Here is a 21,334-nt window from a genome sequence, read left to right on the forward strand (position 1 = left end):
GCGAAGATATAGACTCTTGAAGACAGGGTTAGTGTTAGTATCTTTTTGTTCTTGCTATATCTAGCACCATCTCAACTCTGCCTAAAAATGTCAGAGAAAGCCTTCCTACAGAGGAAAGGACAAGAGAGGTGCTCTCTGGGTGTTTATTATTGATGATGAAGAGAAATATTCATGCTAAATGACTTCAAAGAATATAACTGTTTCCCGAACTGAGCAAAATGAGTTTGCATTGGAAAAACATAATTGCTTTTGGCTCATGGTGGCTTCACTTCACCACCCTTGTGCTACTTGTCTTGTGCATCTGGGGGCTGGAGTGGATCAATGAGAACCAGGCTACCATTGATCAAGCAGAATGGTGATAATGACCAGACCAAAGGATATTTTTTTCAGCTTGAATGTCCAGGGTCAATGCTTCTGGCTGTCTCGGAGGGAAGAAGCAGTTAGAGCATTGTTCAAAATGGCTCTTTAGAGAAATCATTTTCTAGCTCACTCCATTTGCATCTGTATTTCAGATGTGCTAGGTTTCCTGTGCAAGCATTTTCACTTATTACCCTTTATCACCTTTGCTAATTAAGGAAGATACAGAAACCAGATTTTTAGGGATTTTTTTTTTTTTTTTTTCCAATTTCAGCCTTTGGCCACTTCGTATAAAAGATTTCCCTCTGCTTTGAATAAAATTTCTGAGCAGCCTTCAGAGCCAAATTAAATGATTTGGAATTGTCTCTAACTAGCTGATCTTTTTTTTTTTTTTTTTTTTTTTTTTTTTTTTTTTTTTTTTTGAGACGGAGTCTCGCTGCCACCCAGGCTGGGGTGCAGTGGCCGGATCTCAGCTCACTGCAAGCTCCGCCTCCCGGGTTCACGCCATTCTCCTGCCTCAGCCTCCCGAGCAGCTGGGACTACAGGCGCCCGCCACCTCGCCCGGACTAGCTGATCTTTAGCTGCAGAGATCAAGCACCCCATCTAGTGGGAAAATACGAAGCTGCCACCGCAGTGACGGACTGAAATTAGCAGCGTGGTTGAAATTCCGGCCCAGCCCTTCTTGTGGAGCACAAGAAGGCCTTTGCAGAAGCCTCACTCAGAATCTCGAAACTGTCGGCCTTTCTAACTGTATGGGGCGGGAGGTGGGCAGTCAGAAAGACGCTTTGTGAGGGAAGGAAAACAGCCCCCATTCCCCTGTGCAGACTAAAGGGAAGCCTGGCCCCAGGAAGGAGCAGCTGCCTGCAGAGGGAGCCTGAGCCGTAGAGTCCTGGGAGCCTGCGAGGTGGGCAGCCAGGGCGTGGAGGCGGCAGCGAGCCCAAACGCTCAATACTGGCCCAGCTGGAGCCTGGTGGTGGAGGGTACTCTCACGGAACCCTGGCTCCTGAGGCCAGCGGGGCATTTGGGCCCTCAGCCAGTTAGGGGGTTTGTTCTGCCTTTTCCTAAGGCATGTCGCTGCCCTGTGGGAGTGGGTTCCTGTCCATAAGCCAGAAGCCCCACCATGTGGTGGAGGGAAAGCATGTCTTTCGTTCTCATACCCAGGTGTCATTGGACTCCCCAGGGGGGCCCCATGAAATTGCAGGAGCTGTGCTCTTCCTTCGTGAGCCTCCTGGCTCTGCAGGGGGCTGCCAGCTTTTACCTTACAGCTCTCCACTGAAATGTCACCTCCCTGTGGGACTTCCTGCCACCACCATTGTTCTCTGCATGGCACCCTGTGGGCGTCCTTCATGATGCCTATCACACCGTTTAAGATGTTTTCCTGTGCGTCGCTCTCCTCCCCTGCTGAGGGCAGGGGCCATGCGTGTGTGCCGTGTTGCTGACGTAGTCTTTCCTGCTGCAGTGCCTGGCGCGGGGCAGGCGCTCCCTTGTCTCTGTAAAGAAATGAAGAGGCTTGACTGAGCCCAAGGACTGGGAGGCAGGCTGCTGGCAAGGCCTGGGGAGACCTCTCCCTGGCTGGCCCTTGTTGCTCTTCCTTCCTCTCCACTAGAAGTAATTATAGGGGTCCAATTTGCCATGGGTTTTTAAGGAAATCACGTGGGTCAAAGTGCTATGCAGATGCAAAGTGTCATCCAATGCTGTTTCATTTCCATTTGCTTGGTTCCATTTACTGTAAGTGCTTCTGCTCTCCCAGATCCCTTTATTAGGGAAGAAGAGGCATGAGTTGGGGGAGGGTCCACCAGCACCCAGAGCCCAGGGACCCTATGATTTTGTGTCATACACAGAGTGGCAAAAGTCAGAGATAGGAGGCCCTTGCAGATCCCCTAATCTGGGGCTTCTCAAGACTGTCCCTATGTGAGAATCAACTGAGCCGTTTTTTTAGCCACAGACCCAGGCCTCCCTGCTGGAGGTTCTGATTTAATTGGTCTGTGAGGAGGCTCAGGCATGGGTATTTTTAAATAGCTCTCAGGTGATTGATTCTAATGTGCAACTAGGGTTGAAGACCTGGACCAAATCCACCCCTTGGTTTTTTTTTTGTTGTTGTTGTTTGTTTGTTTGTTTTTTGAGACACAGTCCTGCTCTGTTGCCCAGGCTGGAGTGCAATGGTGCGATCTCAGCTCACTGCAACCTCTGCCTCCTGGGTTCAAGCAATTCTCCTGTCTCAGCCTCCCGAGTGGCTGGCATTACAGGGCCCGCCATCATGCCCGGCTAATTTTTGTATTTTTGTAGAGATGGGGTTTCACCATGTTGGCCAGGCTGGCCTCAAACTCCTGACCTCAGGTGATCCACCCACCTGGGCCTCACAAAGTACTGGGATTACAGGCATGAGCCACCACTCCTGGCCTCACCCCTTGCATTTAAAATGAGTCCACAGAGCCCTGGAGGATCACAGCAGCCACTGTCCCACAGTCAGCAGAGCCATGACTGGGACCCAGGCCCCTGCCCCTTCTCTCACAGGCATGGAGGGAGCCAGGCCACAGACACTGCAGAGGGATTTGTCCTATCGCAGGACTGACTCTCACAGAGACTGTTCTCCTGTGTAAGAGATAAGAAAGGGGGTCCCCACCACACCTAGTCCAAGGTCTGAGAGCAGTGTGTAGATGCTCTGCAGATGCAGAACAGGAAATGGTGCAGCATCCACACCCAAGCAGAGTACCTGGGAGGGGGACACATGGTCAGTACCTGGGACTTCCCTGGGATGCCGCCCCTCCCCTGGCCTGCCCCCACCTTTTGCAGCTGCAGCTGTTTTACTGCTTCCAGCAAGGGTGGGCGATTCTAAGGTTGATAGAAGCCTAGGGAAGTACTGTGAGCTTTGATACTGGCCAGGGGACCAAAGCGGGCCACTGCAGGCTGAGGAACCTGGTGTGGTGATGGGTGCAGGCCAGATAGACCCTGAGATACAGAAACCCAGAGCTCTGGGCAATGTGAAAGGAAAATAAATCTCAGGTTCCCCAAATCACTAAGCTAAAAGGAAAAGTCAAGCTGGGAACTGCTTAGGGCAAACCTGACTCCCGTTCTATTCAAAGTTATCCCTCTGCTCACTGAGATAAATGTGTATTTGATTGCCTCCTTTGGAACAACTAATCAGAAACTGAAAAGAATGCAACCATTTGTCTCTTATCTACCGAAGACCTGGAAGCCCCCTCCCCTGTGAGTCCTTTGCTTCAAGTTGTCCTGCCTTTCCAGATCAAACCAATGTTCATCTTACATATATTGGTTGATGTCTCATGTCTCCCTAAATTGTATAAAACCAAGCTGTGCTCAGACCACCTTGGGCACATGTCATCAAGACTTCCTGAGGCTGTGTCATGGGCGTGCATCCTTAACTTTGGCAAAATAAACTTCTTAAACTGATTGACAACTGTCTCAGATATTCGAGGTTCATAGCAAGAAGAGATTTTATTTGCATTTCAGGGGACACAATAGGCTTGTTTTGTTCCATATGGAACGTGATTGATGAAGATGAAGAAAGGGGTAAGAAATCCGTCAACACAAAAATGAGTTCCCTGTGTTATCTCTGATTGAGATAGGGATCTCAGATGTCCATTTATCAGAGGCTTTGGGTATCAAAGCTTTGGGTGTTCCAAAATAGGTTAACAAATTAGGGTGCCTTTTATATATTTACATTACCTTTTATTTGTCTTCTCTGAACCCCAAAAAGTTGAGACAGGTCTCAGTTAATTTAGAAAGTTTATTTTGCCAAGGTTGAGGACATGCTCGTGACACAGCCTCAGGAAGTCCTGAGACATGCGCCCAAGGTGGTCAGGCCACAGCTTGGTTTTATACATTGAAGGAGACATAAGACATCAATCAATATATGTTAGAAGTACATTGGTTCGGTCTGGAAAGGTGGGACAACTTGAAGCAAAGGCAGGAAGACTGGAAGCGGAGAGGGAGCTTCCAGCTCACCAATAGGTGGTACACAAATGGTTATATTCTTTTGAGTTTCTGATTAGTCTTTCCAAAGGAGGCAATCAGATATGCACCTGTCTCAGTGAGCAGAGGAATGACTTTGAACAGAATGGGAGGCAGGTTTGCCCTAAGCAGTTCCCAACTTGAGTTTTCCTTAGTGATTCTGGGGGCCCAAGATATTTTCGTTTCACGTTTCCCCCCTTGTCTTTTTAAAAATCTTTTGGAGAAAGCATTTTACAAGAAAATGAATCTCTGGTCTCAGGTTTCATCTGATCTCTCATTGCTAGCACGGTTTATTTCTAGATGGGTAGGTCTGGAAAGCTTATTTTTAGCAGGTTATGAAGTCTCATGTCCTGTGAAGAGAAAATAGGAAGAGAGAAAGGGAGAAAAAACAAAAACAAAAGAATAATCCTGGAAAAAAAAACGATATAGATCACATTACTCTGAAGTCCATACATTAATAGGCAGGAATGAAAGTGGCTTATGTATGTAAATAGGTTACTGTTATTTTCTGCTGAAGTTAAATTCTCTGGCTTCAGTTCACAGAACTTAAACTTCAAAAAAGCACAGCTTAGTTTTCAGTGACTCCAAATTAGGAAAAATGAAAAAGAGAAGGAAAAAAATTGAAAACATTATTTTGAAGACTCGTAGCCAAGAAAAATTAGAATTTGGTCCAAACTGTAGAAAATAATGAAAATTGGAAAAAACATTAGGCAAGACTAGAATCTAACAACAGGTGTACAATCATTTTGAAACAATTTTTTTTCTCTGTCCAGTTTCCCATTTTACTGAAGACAAATCATGGTAGGACTGGTTTGCTTATTATGCTTGGCCTAATTATTTGTATACAGTGCAGCAAGAATAATTAGTTTTTACATAAGCTTTTAAATTGGCTTTGATGGAACTTTGTTCTGTAGGAGGAATCTCAGAAAAGACTTTCCTAAAGCCAGGCCCAGCCATGGGTTGTGCCATCGAATACCCATGAGTTGGGTGAAATTTCTTCTCCTCTTGAGGTTCCAAGATAAACCTGGGGCTTCTACACCTGTCAGAAAGTGACATTCTTTACTTACCACAGGTCAGAAACCCTGTATAGGGACTGTGTACACAAAATATGAGGCCAGTTTTTCCAACGGCTTTATTGGCTCCATAAATCAAGTTTGATTCCTTAAAGGAAAGGACACCATTCCAGTCAAAGCCTTGGTAAAATAACCAGTTTCTCCAGTTGGGTCCTGTTACAAATGAAAACAGATTCTTATTGTACTTATGCAAATAACTGTATTGCCATAAGTTAAGAATACTCACAAGTAGTTTCCAATTCTAGAGAAATCAGGTAGAGAGAAACAAATATGCTCTAAATTTTGTTCATAAGAGTACACTAAATTGTTAAAAGCTGTCAATAGCTCAAAAGAAAAGTTTTAAGACTCTGAAAAACAAAACAAAAGATCAGCAAACATATTCAGCAAAAAGTAAAAAAGATTGGTTAACTCCATGCAGTTAATTCCTGTTCTGCTTGATACTCATGAAAGTTTTAGCTCTCCATGAATCCTGAAAGTTTTTCCTCTATTTTGATGTCACAGTCTCCAAAGTTATCAGAAACCTGTATTCAAGAGCACCTGTTGGAGATTTATAGTTGATTATAAAATCACCTTCTAAAGAGGACCAAAACAAGACAGCAATTGTCCATTGATGAAAAACAGTTTTAAGGCAGCCATAGTTAAAAAACACAATTGACAAGGAAATTAGTAACCTCTATGGTACACAATTTTAATATAACAATTATGATTATTATTGAAAATATACACTAAGTTATATCAGAATTACAGGAGTTTCCCATAATTTTGGAACACATAACAATAATATATTTATACAAATACAGCCCAAAGAAAACCAAACACCATTTTGTATTTGACAATGCTTCCTATATAATTTTTTATATCAAATAAGTCAAATTATGTCATTTTTGAACTTTATAGAACCTAATGTCTTAAAGGACTAATTAGGTTAGAAAAAGACATAATTCACAATTTGATTTTGGACAGTTGGTCAAATATAAAAGGTTTAAAACACTTTATATTACAAAATAGGATTACTCATTGTAGAGTCATTTATTTAACCAAAGTGATAATTCAAGGATTTCAAAAAAGCAAAAAGCTTCATTCTTTGAGAGAGGAGACTTAATTTCCTAAACAAGAAGCCCTAGTATAAACAGCATGAAGCCAATTACATTAGTTTTTTTTAATTTTGTAAACAATCTTCATTATATAACTTCCATAAGTCGTTTATAACTTTATAACCTTTATTAAGGAGTTGATTAATGCTTCAAGAAAATCTTGTTAATCTGACACAGGGCTCCATATACTGGTTTTGCGTCAATGTGCCTTTGATATTAATAATTAATTTATAGAGAAACTGAACTTATTTTATCTTTCAAAATCGGCCCTGACAGGCTTATGCACCCACCTCTTTCCCATTAGTCCCTGAGTCTTGAGGAGTTGAATAGCTTTCATTTCTTGCCCTGTGTCTCAGGAATGCAGCTTATTTTGATTGACATCTTCTATGGGGCCTGAAGATAAGGCTTTAATTGCTGTCACTGTTTAAGATTTAGCAGGACTTGGTGTCCTTTTTAGACCCAGGAGTTAAAAGCTCTGTAACTCAATGTTACAAAGACTTTAAAAGCATATGCAGGAAGATACATGGATGTAATGACCTTAATTTAAAAAATTTTTTAATCTCAATTTTTTTTCCTAAGAAAACCAAAACTTAATAACAATATGACAGCTTGATTATATAAAAGCTTCAGGTTTTTATTTTTATTTTTTTAATATATAGATCCTCTTATTGTGACTTACACTGACCGTTCATGACATTGTCAGACTTTCTGATTTGTTCTGAACATCCCTCCTTTTTAAATAACCAGTTACTTTATTTTAGAACTAAATTTACCATAGAAGATTCTTTCTTATATAAAATTATTTTTCTTTAAGCTTTTTTACTTAAAAAAATTAGCTCTTTATTTTTATTACTTTCTTTATATGTTTTATTTCCTGGTTCCTTTTACCTTGTTTTATACATAACTCTTAAATAAGCTTTGCATTAGGCAAAACTTGTTCACATTTTTTTTTTATCTAAAAAAGGACACACTTCTTGTTTTTCTTTCTTTCTTTTTCTTTTTTAGCAGAAATGTTTCCCTACAATATACATTTATTGGAAAACACCCAAATAATGAAATATCTATTATTTAATTTAATATAACTTTCTATTCTAAATTATGACCAGTTTGTCTACAAGTATTTGTCCCATTTCGTTTACTTATTTTATTTTAGTTGTTTATGTAGATTATTTATGAAAACTGTGATAGTTGTGATTTAAAGTTCTAAAACTGCCATTGCAAAATTATAACTAAGACAGTGAAAAAAAAGATTTCACCTAGTTGGCTTCATGTTTCTCATAACTTCCAACCTATCCTTATTCATTTCTGGGCATAAGCTGAATTAACGTTGGGAGGAACTTAGTTTATAGTTTAGCTTTGAAACAAAGGTGGTAACAGTCCTTTCCCAAAACAAACCTAATTGTTGTCTGTGGACTAGGCTGCCTAAAGTCACAAGATTAGAAGCTATGGTAATCTTACTAGATTCAAGATGCAGCTATTTTCATTAAACCCGTATCAATGTCTGATTTATTAAATTACACAAGCAAAGATCATTTTGATTTGGGCTGGGTTTATAGTTTTGTAACCCCTATGCCAATTTTTGACACCTTATAGTATTTGGTAGGGATACGTACGAAATTGCCTGATTAATAAATGCAAACAAAAATGTATGCTGGCAATTCTTAAGACATTTCTAATATTACTTTACCAATAATTTTAAAGCTGGCTTATTTATTAAAGATTTTACTTAAGTTACATAAACTTGAAAAAGCATTTGACTAATCTTTTTTTTTAGTATCTAATTTAAGTGTTTTTTTGTTTGTTTGTTTGTTTGTTTTTGAGATGAAGTCTTGCTTTGTCACCCAGGCTGGCGTGCAGTGGCGTGATCTCGGTTCACTGCAACCTCTGCCTCCCAGGTGCAAGCAATTCTCCTGCTTCAGCCTCCCAAGTAGCTGGGATTACAGGTGTGTGCCATCACACCCAGCTAATTTTTGTATTTTTAGTAGAGATGGGGTTTCACCATGTTGGCCAGGCTGGTCTCGAACTGCTGACCTCGTGATCTGCCCACCTCAGCCTCCCAAAGTACTGAAATTACAAGTGTGAGCCACTGCATCTAGCCTTTTATTTTTCTTTAAGCCAATTAATTAGAGCTCTTTTATATATATTTAGTAGTGAAACATTCTGTACCCAACACATGAATACATATAAAAATGTATTAGGCCTGCTGATGGAAGTACATTTTATAGATTCATGGAGACCCCCACTTTTTTTAAACAGACATTTCTGAGTGTCTAAACTACATTCTTCCTTAAAAACCCAAGAGTATCCTCTGTTGCAGTACTGTTTTAGTCAAAAAATCAGGTGGAAACAGAATTCATTCAACTGAGAAAAAATTAAAAAATAAAAATAAAACTTTGGCTCAAAAAAAAAAAAAAAGACAAGGTCTTAGGAGAGAAAAACAAAAAATCCCCCCCAAATACAAAGGCCTTTTAAATACAAACGTGCATACACACACACACACACACACACACACACACACACACACCCCTTCGATGTTAGCCTTTTAATCAAGCTGACTTTTAGCTATTGAGCTCCTTTAACCAAAAAAAAATTTTTTTTAAATCTTATTACCATATTTCAGCTAGGACAAAATGCTGCTAAACTAACAATAGTCACACAAATTTTATTATTTCTGAGCACTCTAAGTGTAAGCAGAAATGAACACCAGCTGGTTCTTAATGCTAACTTGAGTCGTTTAAAAAGAATTTGCAAGACAGAATCCCAAACCAGTTTTTTACCTAGTGATGGGTCTCAGTTGTAGATTGTCTCCACCATTCTAGAAGCCAGAAAAAACCTTCATCTTCCCTGTTGGAAGCAAGCGCAAACTCCATAAAGGAGTAACCTCCCTTCCATCGTCATGGAAGCAGGAAAACTTACTTTCCTGTTGAAAGCAAGTAAAACTCCAAAATAATAATAATCATAAGAGGAGTTTTACAGCAAAATAAACTTTAGATCTCAACCTAATTTTGGGAGAACAGGGATTCTCTGGAGGGGGTGCCCTCAGACCTCAGCAAATTGTCCTATTGGTTTGAGGCATAAAGTTAGCTCATGCTGGTACCAAGCATTGATAGGAGATTTGTCAAAGGTCAGGGGCACCTCCACTCAGAATCCCCCCATGGTTACCAAAATTTGAATCCCGAAAATTTGAGACAGGTCTCAGTTAATTTAGAATGTTTATTTTGCCAAGGTTGAGGATGCGCTTGTGACACAGCCTCAGGAAGTCCTGACGACATGTGCTGAAGGTGGTCAGGGCACAGCTTGGTTTTATACATTGAGGGAGACATGAGACATCAATCAATATATGTAAGAAGTACATTGGTTTGGTCTGGAAAGCTGGGACAACTTGAAGCAAATGCAGGAAGACTGGAAGCAGGGAGGGAGCTTCTAGGTTACAGATGGGTGATACACAAATGGTTACATTCTTTTGAGTTTCTGATTAGTCTTTCCAAAGGAGGCAAATCATATATGCACCTATCTCAGTGAGCGGAGGAGTGACTTTGAATAGAATGGGAGGCAGGTTTGCCCTAAGCAGTTCCCAGCTTGAGTTTTCCTTAAGGATTTTGGGGGCCCAAGATACTTTCTTTCACACTTGTTACCAAAAAAGGGCCTTAATCCAGACCCCAAGAGAGAGTTCTTGGATCTCACACAAGAAAGAAATCAAAGTGAATCGATACAGTAAAGTGAAAACAAGTTTATTAGGAAAGTAAAGGAATAACAAAGTGGCTACTCCATAGGCAGAGCAGCCCTGAGGGATTCTGGTTGCTCATTTTTATGGTGATTTCTACATTATATGGTAAACAGGGGTGGATTATTCATGCCTCCCCTTTTTAGACCATATATGATGACTTCCTGATGTTGCCATGGCATTTGTAAACTGTCATGGTGCTGGTGGGAGTGTACCAGTGAGGACAACCAGAGGTCATTCTCATTGCCATCTTGGTCTTGGTGTGTATTGGCTGACTTCTTTACTGCATCCTGTTTTATCAGCAAGGTCTTTATGACTTGTATTTTGTGCTGACTTCCTATCTCATCCTGTGACTAATAATGTCTTAACTTATTGGGAATGCAGCCCAGCAGGTCTCAGCCTCATTTTACTCAGCTTGTATTGAAGATGGAGTTACTCTGGTTCAAACACCTCTGACCTTTGGGAGGCAGAGGTGGGCGTCACTTGATGTCAGAAGTTTGAGACCAGCCTGTCCAACATGCAAAACCCCATCTCTACTAAAAATACAAAAATTAGCGAGCATGGTGGCAGGCACCTGTAATCCCAGCTACTTGGGAGATGGAGACAGGAGAATCACTTGAATCCAGGAGGTGAAGGTTGCAGGGAGCTGAGGTCACGCCACTGCACTCCAGCCTGTATGACAGAGTGAGACTCCATCGCAAAAAAAAAAAGAAAGAAAGAAAGAAAGAAAACAAATGTCTTTGACATCCCCCCTTCTCTTTTATAAGAGAACCCCTAAGGATTGCAGAGGGACAAAGGTCCATCTTCTGTAACTTCTTCAGGTTGAATAGCAGTGATGATATTCCCTGGGTAACTATGAGGGTGTCTTGTATTCAGGGTAGAGAGGAGCTCAGTCAGAAAGCATTAGTATGCTGAGGGCCATTCATAACTCTGAAGTTCCAACAAAAGGTGATATGTGGAAGATTAAAAAGTGTTCAATTTAAGAAAACATTGAGTAAGCTTATTCTGCATTCCTACACAAAGAGTACAACTGGAATATATTCCACAAGAGTAAAGCAAAATAATTAAAATTATCCTAAGTAAACTAAATCAGAAGGCTTTCCATGAACTGGGCAACTGTTGGAACCAGGATGATATGGGGTTGCCCATGTGCCCAGAATTAGAATATTGACTCCAGATTTTTACATTACCCATCCTTTTTGTTTCTTTTCAGCAGCAGCCAGAGATTATTGGTTGGTTTACAGGGATAAGCAGGGTTAGCCTAAATTGTGGGAAAAAACTCAAACAAACAAACAGGATGAGACTAGAATTTAATAACAAGTGTACCATAGTTCTTAAAATATAATTTCTCTCTTCGGTTTCCCATTTATACTAAAAACGAATCATGATAAGACTAATTTGCTGTATTATACTTGGCCTGATTATTTGTATAAAGTACAGCAAAATAATTCTTTTTCATATTGACTTTTAAAATTGTCTTTGATGGAATTCTGTTCCATAAGGAATCTCAGATAAGAATTTTCTTTTTAAAGCCAAGACCAGCCATGGGTTTGTACCCTCAAATATCTACAAGTTGGGCAAATGCCTTTCCTCTTGAAGTCTCAAGATAACTTGGGACTCCTGGGCCTGTCATAAAGTGACATTCTTTACTTACAGCAGGTCAGGAACCCTATCCACAGGCTGTGTGGACAAGGCATGAGGCCAGTTTTCCAAAGGAGTTTTTATTGGCTTTACAAGTCAAGTTTGATTCCTTAAAGAAAACACACCTTTCCAGTTAAAACCTTGGTAAAAGGACCAATTTCTTCAGTTGTGTTCTGTTACAAAACCAAACAGATTTTATTGCACTTATGCAAGTAAGTATATTGCCATAAGTTAAGAATACTCACAAATAGTTTCCAAATTTTGGAGAAATCAGAGAAAAACAAATATGCTCCAAATGTTGTTCAAAGGAGTATACTTTCCTTAATTGATACATGCTGTAAATAGCTCAAAATAAGTTTCCTTGACTCTGCAAAACAAAACAAAGGATCAGCAACATTTTAAGCAGGTCAAAAAGATTACTTCAGACTTCTATTAGTTTAGTCCATTCAGTTAACTCCTGTTCTGCTTGATATTCATGAACATTTCAGCTTTCCATGAAAGTTCTGAACGTTTTTTTCTCTATTCCAACGTCATAATTTCCAATAATTTCCAAAGTTATCAGAAACCTGCATTCAAAAATACCCAGTAGAGTTCTAGCTGATTGATTATAAGCCATCTTTTGAAGAAGATTAAAACAAGAAAACAATTGTCTGTGGATGACAAAATGTTTTAGGGCAGCCACAGTTGAAAACACGATTGATAAAGAAATTTGATTACCTCTGTGGCATACAATGATTTTATGTAACAATTATAATTATTACTGATAATGTACACTAAGTTCTATCAGAATTACAGAAATTTCACATAATTTTGTAATGCATACCAATAACATATTTATACAAATATATCCCAAAGAAAGCCAAGCACTAGTTCACATTTGACAATGCTTCCTGTATGATTTTTGTCTCAAATAAGCCAAATTTCACCTTTATGTTAGTGTACTATTAATGTTAAACCCAATTCTTAATAAAACCTTATAGACACATATACTCAATTTTAATGTTTGACCATAAAGTAAGATTCTCATAAACCCTTTATAACACGTTTATAAATTTTTGTTAAAGGGCAGCTTATAAGCAGGTTTTTGCTTTAAGAAAAACCTGTTGTGCTTTTAATTCCAATGTTTACTTTACAGAAGAACTGAATAACACCCATTTAACTTTAGCCAATATGTTCACACAGAGAATTTTTTTACAAGATTAATTTTTTACAAATCTTTCATGATTTGTTCAAATGTTCAGCTTTATCTTATCTAACATAACACAATCCTCTAACCCTCTAAACTTAGGCAAGAAATCCACATTCCCATGCCTTCTTATAATCTTTTACCAGAAACATATTTCACTTTCTATACCTTGCATATAAAACTGTTTTTTTTAGTAGTCTCAAATACCTGTTACAATGTTAACACTTAGAGACTTTTACTTTTGGTGAAAACCTTGGTAAGTAAGGGATTTTAATTATGTGTTAGGTATGGAGTCTAGAATACCAGACAGAAGACCAAATGTCCTTATTTTACCAATAATCTTTAAAGCTATTTTTATTTCCCAAAGATTACTAAAGTCATGTGAACTAAAAGGCATTACACTTTTTACTTTTCTGACAAAATTTAAGCTCTTATTGTTATTAAACCTATTAATCAAAGCTCTTTCATATCACACATACAACACATATAAATACACAGACAGACAGAAGAAGATCCAGTAGTTGTAAGATTTTTCATTTGCCAGTTTTTAAGTTTATCTTTAAAGAATGCAGGCCAGTCATGGTGACTCATCCCCGTAATCCCAGCACTTTGGGAGGCCAAGGCAGGCAGATCACCTGAGGTCAGGAGTTCGAGACCAGCCTGGCCAACATGGTGAAACCCCGTCTCTATTAAAAATACAAAAATTAGCCAGGTGTGGTGGTGGGTACCTGTAATCCCAGCTACTTGGGACGCTGAGGCAGGAAAATCTCTTGAACTCTGGAGGTGGAGGTTGCAGTGAGCCAAGACCATGCCACTGCATTCTAGCCTGGGTGACAGAGCGAGACTCCATCTCAAAAAAAAAAAAAAAAAAAAAAAGCGTGCAGTTTCTAGGGCCTAATAAGCAGGAACAGCTGGAAGGCAAAACAAATCTCCAGAAACTAAGGGTCCCATTTTTGTATCAAATCCTGATTCCAAAAAGAGGGAATCAGCCCCTCCCCAAAACTGTATTTCTTACCTAATTATTACAAACCAAATTTCTCTCATAATGTGAAGTAATTTCTGATACCCCCAAAAGTAAAAAATGTCAGATCACACAATGCAAAACAAAACAGATCCTTAGATTTTGAGAGGAATCTATACACTTTTAATTCCTGGGGTTCCATGAGGAAAACAGAGGTTTTTCCCAAAACAGGGTCTGTGGTGCCTCCTCTGCTTTTCCCAAGGAGTCCCAAGCTGTGAGAGCTTGAATATCCACTTTTAATTAAGCTGACTTTTTTTTTTTTTTTTTTTTTGAGACAGAGTCTCACTCTTGTCATCCAGGCTGGAGTGAAATGGCATGATCTCAGCTCACTGCAACCTCCACCTCCCAGGTTCAAGCGATTTTCCTGCCTCAGCCTCTCAAGTAGCTGGGATTACAGGTGCCTGCTACCACGGCTGGATAATTTTTGTATTTTTTAGCAGGGGATTCACCATATTGGTGAGGCTGGTCTCAAACTCCTGACCTCAGGTGATCTGCCCACCTCAGCCTCCCAAAGTGCTGGGATTACAGGCATGAGCCACCATGCCCGGCTGCTGATTTTTAACCATAGCACTCTTTTTAAAAAGTCTTTTCAATCTTTTATTACCCAACTTTAGCCAGGCCAGATGGCTGATATTTCTGTGCTTAGTGAAAGGAAAATTTAAGACGGTTTATGGAAGGAAAGGAAATCAACAAACGGTAAAGGTCAAACAGATATTAAACCAGGAAGAACTCACTCCCTAAGCCAGGAATTGAATCCTGAACCCAGGCTACTATTGTGATGGCAGAGACCAAGAGAAAGTACTGCCATGTGGTTACAAGGTCAAGCTCCCAAGGACATGCAAGACAAGAAGGAAACCTCATCCAGGTTTTTTTCAGGGACCTGCCGCAAAGTTTATTATTGACTAGTTTGCTGGGCCATCTTGAAAAGCAGGCTTATGGCTTCTGAGACCCGCATTCTATCCTAACGTTCCCTAAGGTACCCCTCTTTGTGACAGGACAATACAGAAAGACTCACAAAGCACACCAGATTCACTACAGCTTAAGAGTAGCTTTATGAATCCTTTTTCCTATTAATCAAAACTTTACAGAGAGATAAACAGTGATTTTTACCATTCATTCAACAAATTTGCACAGAAAGAGAGAGAGAACAGAAGTCTGTCCAGTAAAAAAATTCTTACCCTTTCACCAGCATGCCAAGCTTCTGGGTTTCCTTTCCCTGAACACAACCAGTGACCCAGCTAGCTGTACCACAGCCCTAGGGGCCAAGCTGCAACACAGAGGAAAATTATCTTTTTCTGTTCTGGCCAGAGAAAAATATGTGTGACCAAACATAGACATGAGCCACTCTGTTTAGTACCCAATATCACACTGGCAAGGCTTAAACTTGCCCCTGGTTGGGCCCTGACATTGTGAACCCAACCTCCAACCAGGCGTTTCAACATGTGGTCTCTGGGCAAGATTGTTGCCCTGAGTAATAGAAAAGATAAGAAAGGGAAATGAGAGAAAGAAAAGCTTTGCCTGTGGAAGGGTGGGGAAGGCAAAGAGCTCAGGGAGGCCAGAGGAAGACCCACCCATTGAAGTGACACTGAAAAGTTCAGGCCGTCACTTGTCGGTCATGAAGGGATCTTTTCCAGCAGTCCCATCAGCTCTCAAGTTTCTCCTTTTAGGGAGGAAAAACTCCCTAAGTCCCATGATCCTGTACATGCCTAATTCTGTCACCCCCAGCTGTCAGCAAGGAGTGCAAGGCAGATTAATCCAAAGAGAAGAGCAGGTAACATCCCATAGTGCCAAACCCATTCTTAGCCGAGAGGGACTTTACTGAGAGGGGCTTCTGATTCCCTAAATCTTAGGAAGGACCCTAACCTTCCTGTGTTGGGCCTCAAACCCAAGTTCAGTCAAGCATCTTTGCCTTTTATTAAGAGGAGCCTTTAACCTACTCTGTCTTAGGAGAGACTGTAACTCTCCTAAGTTGGACTTCTGACTTAGTCCCATCCTTTACCTGGGTAACCCCCCGACTAACCCACAGTTGGCCGATCAGTGCTGCTGTCTGTTTCCTTTGGGTTGGGGTTCTCCTCAGTATTGTCCTTCTGTGGCGCACCAGAAAGATGTTACCAGGCCCCACCCCTTACCCAACGTTAGCCTTGTCCCTTCCGTGGTCACCAGAAAGATGTTACCAGAAAGAGGTCCCAATCCAGACCCCAAGAAAGGGTTCTTGGATCTCACACAAGAAGGAATTTGACGTGAGTCCATACAGTGAAGTGAAAGGAAATTTTTTAAGGAAAGTAAGAGTAGCCCCAAGGTTGCCCATTTTTATGGTTATTTCTTGATTATATGCTAAACAAGGAGTGGATCATTCATGTTTCCCCTTTGTAGACCATATAGGGTAACTTCCTGACTTTGCCATGGTATTTGTAAACTGCCAAGGCACAGGTGGGAGTGTAGCAGTGAGGACGACCAGAGGTCATTCTTGTCGCCATCTTGGTTTTGCTGGGTTTTGGCCGACCTCTTTGCTGCAAACGGTTTTATCAGCAAGGTCTTTATGACCTGTATCTTGTGCCAACCTTCTATCTCATCCTGTGACTTAAATGTCTCACTTCCTGGGAATGCAGCCCAGCAGGTCTCAGCCTCATTTGACCCAGCTGCTATTCAAGACGGAGTTGCTCTGGTCCAAATGCCTCTGACAGTATAACTAAAATTTTTTACCTGTTGATTAGCAATTCCTCTTTTCCTCATCTCCTCAGCCCCTGGCAGCCATGATCCTATCCTTTGCTTCCATGAGTTTGACTATTTTATTTTATTTTATTTTATTTGAGATGGAATCTCACTCATCGCCCAGGCTGGAATACAGTGGCATGATCTTGGCTCACTGCAACCTCCACCTCCCAGGTTAAAGCAATTCTCCTGCCTCAGCCTCCTGAGTAGCTGGGACTACAGGTGTGTGCTACTATGCCCGGCTAATTTGTATTCTTAGTAGAGACAAGGTTTCACCATGTTGGTCAGACTAGTCTCAAACTCCTGACCTCAAGCGACCCAACCGCCTCGGCCTCCCAAAGTGTCGGGATTACAGGTGTGAGCCACTGCACCTGGCCAGAGTTTGACTATTTTAGCCACATCATAGAAGGGAAATCACACCGTATTTGTCCTTCTGTGACTGGTTTATTCCTCTTAGCATAATGTCTTTCAGGTTCATCCAAGTTGTTGCATGTTGAATGATTTCCTTATGTATATATATTTGACGTGTATATATACATATGTATATATACGTAGATATGTTCATTATCCATTCATCTGCCAATGGACATTTAGGTTGTTTCCACATTTTGGCTGTTGTGAATAGTGCTGCAGGAAACATGGGAATGTACAAATCTCTTCAAGATTCTGATTTCAATTCTTATGGTTGTCCTATTTTTAATTTTTTGAGGAAGCTCCATACTTTTTCCACAGGAGCTATACCATTTTGCATTTCCATCAACAGTGTACAGGGTTCCAATTTCTCCACAACCTTGCCAACAACGATCGTCTTTTGTTTTTTTTTTTTGATAAAAGCCATCCTGAGAGGTGTGAGGTGGTACCTCATTCTGGCCTTGATTTGTATTTTTCTGATGATTAGTGACATCTTTTCAGATACCCGTTGGTCATATGTATGTCTTCTTTTGACTAATGTCTATTCAGGTTCTTTGCCCATTTTAAAATTAGGTTATTAGGTTTTTTTTGTTGTTGTTGTTTTTGGCTATTGAGTTGTAAGAAATGAAAGATTTTAACCTACATGCAAATGTGCAGTACAAAATCACTGTAGTGTTCACAGATAATCACAGGATTTCTAAAACTGTGAAGTCATAATATGCCACAGCAGTGGGGGCTGATAACAGGCCACAAATTTAAAGTCGTGTAGTAAGCATCTTTCCATTTTGTAGGTGTAGCTCTGTGAGTGAATCCTGGTATTTGGGGATCCTCTGCCCCTCCTCCTCACCAGGGCCTGCCCTCAGCTCATGGACATTCTAGAAGAATGGTGGACAGAAAGTAGCATGGAAAGGAGGGCCCTGGAAGTGCGAGGGTGCTGAGGACAGCGCTGATGACACAAACCCTCCTGCCTCTACATCATAGAACACCATGTAACCATTTAGAGAGAAGCTGAAGAACAGTAGACAGTAATCTGAAATAAAGCACATCCATGCCACATTTGTAAGTAACAAAAGCCAGTTTCAAAACCAAACTCTGTGCATTGTGGGTCTTTTTGGAGAAGGTATATATACATATGCCAGAACACAAAATCGAGATGAAAAATCCATGAACCCACTGTGGGATTATGTGATTTTTAGTTTTCTGGCTTTCTTAAAACTTCCAGAGTTTTTACGATGAATACATACTACTTTTGTAGTCAGAGAAAAGTATTTTATTTTAAAATGCTAATATGCAAGAAAGAGGAAAGGAGGAGGGAGAAAAAAGGGGAGGAAAGAGAAAGGGAAGGGCCCCCTTTCTGTTGTGCTTGGTTGGCTGGTTTCCATCTGTCCTGGGGGCTCCAGAGAGTGGGAGACAAAAGGACCGAGAGTCAGGGAGTGGTGCTGGGCCTGGAGCCAGCAGGGGGACAGAGTGGGATATATAGAGTCCTCCGACAGCCCCTTCAGGGAGGGACAGTATAGACTGGGACAGTCTGTACTCCCAGTGGCCTCGTCACAGCCCTGTTCAAGAGTGGCAGGACCTGGGAACCCACAGACAGATGCAGGCTGTGACTTGGGAGTGACTGCTGGGCATCCCAGGGTTGCACAGACCCCACATCTCAGAGGCTGTGCAGGGTTCAACTCCCTCGCTGAATATCTCCAACTCTGGTTATTAGTTATAAAGCATTGTCTAGAAATGTGTCATAGTGTGCAATTTTAGTTAGTTTATATAAACACATGTACTGTTTATAATATAAATAACTTTTTAATTTCCACATGCACTCTCTTCAGTTTTCAGGATAACAAAGAGTTGCACAGACACATAGCTGTGCAATACACACACACACATACACACACATACACACACACATATACACACACATACACACACACACATACACACACACATACACATACACACACACGCGCGCACACACACACACACACTCACACACATACACACATACACACACACACATACACACACACACACACACACACACACACACAGCTCTTCTCCCTTATGGGGCCAGGTGCTTGACTTTTGCTACTCCCATTCCTCCCCTTTCCAGCTGTCACATCATGTCCCTGAGGGGTCACCTTGTCCCCAAGAAGCCCTCAAAGGAGGAGCAGGGGCAGCAGAAACTGGACAGCAAGTTTTATGAGGGCTGGGCCACAGCGTTGCTCACAGCCGTATTCCCGGTGCCTGGCATCTTGGTGCTTGTTGAATCTTTGCTGGTGAATGACCCAATGCATGAATGCATCCTCAGCACCCCTGGCTTCTCAGGGCCTTGCTCCAGGACTCTGGGGGTCCCGGCTCTGGGTGGGTTACCCACCTGGTGTCACTTTTTCCTCCTTCAGGACTGGGGAAGAACTGTTTTTGTGTGCTCTTTTCCCACTAGGAGTGGTCCTCTTCCTTTGTGGATTCCAAACTCCAGCATGCCTAAGAATCATTCGGGGAGTTTGTCCCCCACCCCGGTGAGCCCTGGGACCTGCTTTATAGTGAGGTGGCTCTGAAGTATACAGCCCCTCCCATGGGGGCTGCACTTTACAACTTTACTTTTTTTGGCTAGCACTTAGATGGGAGCTGTCCAAATCCTTCTCTGCCATGACTAAAAGACTCAGAATCTGATTTGCTCCATAGCCATTCGTTGAGCCTTACGGTTCTGTCTTGACAAAGACAAGTAAGAGTCACTGGGGTTCTCTGGAGGACTCAGCCAGCCTGGGTTTTAGATTCAAGTTGACCTGGGTTCACCTTGCTTCTTATTTTGGGGGTGGGTTGGGTTGTTATCTGTGTCTTCCTATCAGTGGAATGAAAACTCAAACATGCAGGGTGGTTGTGAAGATTACAGAGATGACCTAAGCGAAGTGCCTAGCACCGACCAGCTCAGCAATGGGAGCACAGTGTGGTGGGGCAGGGGGGTTGATCCCACAACCTGGGGTCTGCGGTCGCCCGGTGGGAGGCCTGGGGGAGACCAGAGGGTGGGCAAGGGGAAGTGGGGAGTTTGCGGATGGATGGGACTCTTCACTCTCACCGTGACCTTGGCCCCTAGGGGTGGAGGTCACTCCCTGCAAATGCTAATCCCGGGTTTACCCTCATCAGCCGCTTGCCTGCTGTACTCTTCCATCAACTGTGTGACCAGTGCCCTAAATTACAGTCTACAGTTTTCAATATACGAGTTGTTTCTATTTTTTTGGTTAGATCCTGACTGATACGGAGAGGAAATGCCACAGAATGAAAGAAGTGAGAGGAACTGCCTCTGACCAGGCCAGGGTAGGAGACGAAGGCAGATTGAAGGCAGATACCTCTTGGAATCTTGCCAAGTCAAGGAGAGGGGAGGAATCTAGGAAGAAGAAAATTGTTGGGTTAAGGATCACTAGAGGAGTTTTCTTTTGTTTGTTTGTTTTTTTTAAGGGACAAGGTCTTGTTCTGTTGCCCATGCTGGAGTGCAGTAGTGTGATCATAGCTCATTGCAGCCTCAAATTACTGGACTCAAGCAATCTTCTTGCTTCAGTCTACTGAGTAGCTAGGACCACAGGTGCCTACCACCATGACTGGTCAATTAAAAACATGAAAAAAAAAAAAAAAAAAAAAAAGACAGGATCTCTCTATGTTGCCCAGGCTGTTCTCAAACTCCTGGCCTCAAGCAGTCCTCCCAGATCCTCCCATCTAGGACTCCCAAAGCACTGGGATTATAGCCATGAGTCACTGTGCCCTGCCAAGGGGGTAGGGATTTAAGCAAAGGCTCAGAGGTCTGTGGCTGCCCAGGGAGTATGAGATTCATCTCAGCACCTTCTCTGGTTCTCTCCACCTGGCCTCTTTCCAGGGCTCTTGGCTGCTCTACTTCGCCTCAGTTGCAGCCACAGCTGCACCAAGAGCCTCTCGTACCCTCACAGTTCCACTGTCAGTCTGGTTCCTCCCTCCTCTGACAGCCACAGGTGCAGCTCCAGAGCAGGCCCTGAAAACTGGCTCCCAAGAGGCCTCCAGAGGGGTCAAGAGGTTGGGTGAGCTTTGCCCAGGGCAGGCAAGGGGTGGGAGATGAGGGCAGCACCTTCAGTGCTCTGATAACTGCCGGGCGGTGAGATTTATTCTCAAGCCTGCAAAGTG

At 41.8% G+C, this 21,334-nt stretch overlaps 1 long non-coding RNA gene across 4 annotated transcripts; it reads right to left on the reverse strand.

Moving 5' to 3' along the window:
- Positions 1–1,635: 1,635 nt before the first annotated feature.
- Positions 1,636–15,538, reverse strand: LOC139359108 (uncharacterized). Of its 4 annotated transcripts, none has more exons than XR_011614779.1 (4): positions 15,247–15,538; positions 12,107–12,228; positions 5,397–5,555; positions 1,636–1,847 (listed from the first exon to the last, which is right to left on the reverse strand). It is a non-coding gene; the product is annotated as an uncharacterized lncRNA (long non-coding RNA). The 4 variants fall into 4 exon arrangements; XR_011614778.1 differs by lacking the exon at positions 1,636–1,847 and adding an exon at positions 3,202–4,679; XR_011614777.1 differs by lacking the exons at positions 1,636–1,847; positions 5,397–5,555 and adding an exon at positions 10,212–10,677 and having other exon boundaries at positions 10,795–12,228.
- Between the last annotated feature and the right edge of the window lie 5,796 nt (positions 15,539–21,334).

This window comes from Macaca nemestrina, chromosome 16, assembly GCF_043159975.1.
Source record: "Macaca nemestrina isolate mMacNem1 chromosome 16, mMacNem.hap1, whole genome shotgun sequence".
Lineage (NCBI taxonomy): Eukaryota > Metazoa > Chordata > Mammalia > Primates > Cercopithecidae > Macaca > Macaca nemestrina.